We start from the raw sequence: 6,081 nt of genomic DNA on the forward strand, positions 1-6,081 counted from the left end.
CACACACAATCCCTGGGATTCTCTACCCTCAACAGACAAATTTGGGATATAGCCTAACAGTTCTGGTTGCAGTCCATTTCAAGTACAAACTTATTTAGAAACAGTCTCAGTGTGCCTTGCTTCTTATCAGCATAGGCCTTATTCAGGGCCAATTCCAGCTACCAAAGCACCACAAGAAAAACCTGACGACCACGAAACACCACTAAACGGAGATTCATTGTTTTCAAAGCACACAGTACAGTTGTACAGTTTTACAGATGTTATCAGATGTTATCGCGGGCCGCCAGAAATGTTTCCGCGGGCCGCCATTGGCCCCCGGGCCGCACTTTGAGAACCTATGATCTAAACAAATCAATCTAACCATTGAAATCACCATTAGCGGTGGCTTTCTTAATCTATTTCAATAATTTTACAACGTTTCTAAGATGTTAGTATATTTTTTAACACTGTAGGAATCACAAACTACAACATATTGTAGCGTCGGCGCAAAAAGACAGTGTTAGCGTTCTCCCACGCAGGGCATGCTGGGATACGAGAGCGAACATTTGGGGGGTTTATGTCTGTATTTCTCCTTAGTTTTGAGTGTAATGTTAGCGTCTTTATTGTAACATGTTTCCCTTTTAGTTCTCCTTCGTGTGTGTTCCTTTTTGTGTGGGGGGCTGTGTCCTCCCCTGTATGTGTAGTGTGTGTGTCTGCTTGACCTGCCCCGTGTGTATTGTGTTCTGTGTCTTGGTCTTGGTCTGTGTGCTCTCATTCTCAGCTAATAAACCTTTTGATTGGATAACTGTGTGTGTCGCTATCAAATCGTTACAATATATTTATACCAACATGATCAAATTTGTGATGACAGAGTTTTTACTTTAGCATGAGTTTCCTCTGTAAAAGAGATCTGCATGTAACTTCACAGCATGCGGTTAAAATCCTTAAATTCACAGACGTGTTTTGGCTTTATTTTTTAAGCAAAAAACCTCACTCTTAACAGCCGTCAGTCTTTGAGAAGACGTGAAATAACCACTTGAATTTTGTTTCTTTATATCAAAGATTCTAGAACAGAGCTGTTCTAGAATCTTTGCTTTATATTACACCTGCCAGGGAATCTTGTGTTATGTGGGTAAGCTGCTGCCTAGCAGGTAAAGCACGTTTAAATGGCTATAGCCTACATTTAAAACTATTTATTAGCTAGAAATGATGCCACATGTCTACATTCAATGCTATTTAAGCCACTTAGAAAGTTTGTTTAGATCCAGTGATTCTGCCGTCATGGAAACGCTACGTCAGACTTCGGTACTCTATTAAGCAGTTTAGTTAGGCTACAGAACAACAATGGCTGTTGTAGTGTCAAAAACAGATTACAAGGTGAGTCCTGTTTATTTGTATTTGTGTTATGATTCAGATGTGTGAGAATGAGTAAGGATATGACCAATGACTAGGCTACTTGTGAAAGACTAGATATAATAACCCAACCGGCCCAAGTAAGGTACTAACATCATTATCAAGCAATGATTACATTACATTACATTTAGCAGACACTTCTTGACCAAAGTGACTTACATATGTCAGCTATATTACAAGGGATCACATTATCCCCGGAGCAACTTGGGTGCCTTGCTCAAGGGCACAACGGTGGAAGCCGGGAATTGAACCCTTTCAGGCTACTGCACGCTAGCCCAGCTCCTTAACCACTACACTACCACCGCCCAATGATGTCTGCTGTAAACTGTAGACTTCCCCAATTTGTGTGTGAACAAAAGAAAGGACAAAAATAATATACAGAGATGTAGCCTATCTGTGAGAGAGCAGTTTCAGTTGGTAGGCTAACTGAATTTACTGTATTTGAATTTGGAATTTTGAGTGGCAGAATACTGATTATGCACAGTCAAGCCACAGCTCAAGCCACTGCACTCTCACTCTCTTCCTCTCGTTCTCTCCCTCACATACACACGCACTCTCTCTCTCTCTCACTCACACACACACACTTCATATATTCCCTGTCTCTCTCTCTCACACACAGTCACACACACTGTTGCTGAGTAGGAAAAGGCCTCATTTTAGCACATCATTCCTGATATACAATATCTCTGTTGCTTTCAAATTGTTGTACATCCCAGAATAGAGAAGCATGGTATTCAGGGGGAGAGTTTAATACATTGTTCAGATGATAAACCTTGTGGCACCTACTGTATGAACATAAAGTCATGGAACACACAAGAGCAGCTGAAATAAGAGCCTATCGCCCCATCCTTGATGTATACAGGTGCTGGTCATATAATTAGAATATCATCAAAAAGTTCAATCATGTCAGTAATTCCATTCAAAAAGGGAAACTTGTATGTTATATTCATTCATTACACACAAGACTTATATTTCAAATGTTTAATTATTTTCATTATGATTATAACTGACAACTAATGAAAATCCCAAATTCAGTATCACAGAAAATTAGAATATTACTTAAGACCAATACAAAAAAAGTTTTTTTATTTAGAAAATGTTGGCCAACTGAAAAATATGAACATGAAAAGTATGAGCATACAGCACTCAATACTTAGTTGGAGCTCATTTTGCCTGAATTACAATGCCACGTGGCATGGAGTTGATCAGTCTGTGGCACTGCTCAGGTGCTAGGAGAGCCCAGGTTGCTCTGATAGTGGCCTTCGGCTCTTCTGCATTGTTGGGTATGGCGCGTCACATCTTCCTCTTCACAATACCCCATTGATTTTCTATGGGGTTAAGGTCAGGCGAGTTTGCTGGATGGAACAGGGATACCATGGTCCTTAAACCAGGTACTGGTAGCTTTGGCACTGTGTGCAGGTGCCAAGTCCTGTTGGAAAATGAAATCAGCATCTCCATTAAGCTGGTCAGCATGAAGTGCTCTTAAACTTCCTGGTAGACGGCTGCGTTAACCTTGGACCTCAGAAAACACAATGGACCAACACCAGCAGATGACATGGCACCCCAAACCATCACTGACTGTGGAAACTTTACACTGGACTTCAAGCAACGTGGATTCTGTGCCTCTCCTCTCTTCCTCCAGACTCTGGGACCTTGATTTCCAAAGGAAATGCAAAATTTACTTTCATCAGAGAACATAACTTTGGACCACTCAGCAGCAGTCCAGTCCTTTTTGTCTTTAGCCCAGGCGAGACGCTTCTGATGCGGTCTCTTGTTCAAGAGTGGCTTGACACAAGGAATGCGACAGCTGAAACCCATGTCTTGCATACGTCTGTGTGTGGTGGTTCTTGAAGCACTGACTCCAGCTACAGTCCACTCTTTGTGAATCTCCCCCACATTTTTGAATGGGTCTTGGACACAGAGCTCTGTGAACAGGCAGCCTCTTTAGCAATGACTTTTTGTGTCTTGCCCTCCTTGTGCAAGGTGTCAATGGTCGTCTTTTGGACAACTGTCAAGTCAGCAGTTTTCCCCATGATTGTGTAGCCAACAGAACTAGACTGAGAGACCATTTAAATGCCTTTGCAGGTGTTTTGAGTTAATTAGCTGATTAGAGTGTGGCACCTAATATATATGTTCAATATCTTCAATATTGAACATTTTCACAATATTCTAATTTTCTGAGATACTGAATTTGGGGTTTTCATTAGTTGTCAGTTATAATCACTTGTAAATTGATATAAATCTATATTCAAATAAACACTTGAAAAATATCAGTATGTGTGGAATAAATGTATACATTATACAAGTTTCACTTTTTAAACGGAATTACGGAAATAAATCAACTTTTTCATGATATTCTAATTATGTGACCAGCAGCTGTATTTTGTGACAAATGTAGCAAGTATTTGAAAGGTCAAAGGACAAAAGAGAGTCTAACAAAATGCACAGACTTAAGAGCTGATGACAAAATCAGAAGAGCAGCCGTCAGGAAAGGTGACAAAACAGTACTATCCATAGCCAGTCGTGACTTGGTAGCAGCAGAAGGCCATTACCATAAATCTTGCTACAGGGTGTACACAAAGGAAGATTCAGACATAGACAAAGATGAAACTAACTTGGCCTGACTTCCTGACTGCTCCTGCCTTTCAAACAAATTAAAGTGCACAGAATTGTGTAGGTTACAAACTTGTAGCAATCAGATGGAGGAAGAGGAGGATGAGGAGAACATAAATGCCAGTCTGGATGAATATGATGATAGTGATGAAGATTAAAAAAAATATTTGTGAGTCCTCATTAATCTTGTCTTCAAACGTTTGAGCACATCCACCTATAAATTCCACTGTAGCCTAAAGTTGAGCCATTTTTGCAGCTAAGACATTATGGTCTCTATCAAAGCCAAACATGCCTATTCAGCCATTTAATCTATATATTTTTTAAAAGCACACAGTCTCTAGATGTCACAAAACATGAGTTTGGACTTTATTCACCCTTTTCCATCCTTTTGCATGTATATATTAATGTATTATATAGGCAAAAATGTGTACATTTTATTTAATTTAGCCTGCATCATTAATGAAAAACTAAATCATCCATCTAAATTTTATATTTTCTACAAGCCTATGTCATCTAGATGTGATATAACATGGATTAAGACATGTCCCACCTTCCTCCAGACTTTGAGGCACCCACATCTGTACATAGGCTTGTATAGTATAATTCACTGTGTGCAGGTATAAAAGCTATGAAAAATACAACTAAGCTACCACTTAGAGAGGGTTATTATACCAAATAATGTCCCTCAGGCATGGAGGATTAAAAAAAAAATCATTGGTAGATTTTGCCACCTCGGGTGATACCGATATGTGATTTTTTAGGTCCTGGCCCATGGACTAATTGTTTAGTTAACACCTTGTCATTTCGCGTTTGTCCAGCCGTTCACCTCCATGAACACTGCGCCCCATGTCTAAAACATATTTCGGGATGCCATCCCATGAGAAAACGTAACGTTATGGTGACGGTGCTAAGAGATCAAAGCTTTGGCATACTTAGTAAACGTCTTGCACATATTATTGAGCTGAATATTTAGTGGAAATAGCCTACTGTAGCATTATGCTGATAGATAAAAAGTCGCCAATTTAAAGGCGCAGTCCGCATTTTAACCCTAGCTCTCCATTTAGTGTGTGCGCTTGTAAAACTAGTGTCTAGCAGCTTACACAATCCTGGTGCAGTAGCTTAAAACAGAGCCTACCTTTTATTTTAGCAGGAGAGGTAGGACCTACAGTGTTACTTTGGGAGGAGAGGAATCGATGTAATTTGATTCTCTTTTGAACTGAAATATCAACAACCTTCAAGTTGCAACCCCTTCAATCAGCATCAATATCAGTAGGCCTATGACATGATTCACTATTTTGTACGTAGGCCCAGAGGACTGTTAGGGGGCAGGCTATATATTATCAAGTAGGCCTATAGTAAATAATTTAGTCAACATTTTAACTCAATGTTGGTTTAAGTTATAAACAAAACATGTTATAAATTGAAAAAATCCATGGTTCTGCGTCACTGTTGGCAAAAGGATCAATGATGGCCTATAGCCTGACGTAGTCATACTCAATTCTAGTCAGAATATGAGTCTGATACTGCTCCATTGGGACGTAATTATGGGGCGTGTTTCAACCGATACAGGGGGGGAATGCCTCTGCACTCAATTGGATAGACCTAACCAATCAGAGCAACAAAATAGCTTACCGTGAGGTGTAGGAAGAGAACACACGAACCATCCTTCTCCTATATCCCCTCCGTTTTTTAAAAATAATTCTGTTGAACAGTGATATGCTACAAACATGTTAAACAGCTGGGAAAGACTGTCGCAAATCCCTCGAACAGGTGGTCAATCAGAGATTTCAAACGAATGAGGGAACATGTCGCAATGCAACAGCGCTGTTTTCCCTTGATGAAAGTGAAACCACGAGTTTTCCCACATCTCAACTTTGGCCAAAGTTTTCAGAAATAATCGTTTTCAGTGATACAACCTCATTAAATAATATGAATTTTCCATATGGGGTCTTAAAAGCCATGTATCCTTCTAGCCACAGCGTTTTTGTTTCAAACATAAGCCTAATCTAAGCGCGCTAGACCAGGCGCTGTTGCTCACCTGTCCATCATCATAAAGCCTGATTTGATTGGTCCGCC

This window comes from Alosa sapidissima, chromosome 7 (genome assembly GCF_018492685.1).
Source record: "Alosa sapidissima isolate fAloSap1 chromosome 7, fAloSap1.pri, whole genome shotgun sequence".
NCBI lineage: Eukaryota > Metazoa > Chordata > Actinopteri > Clupeiformes > Clupeidae > Alosa > Alosa sapidissima.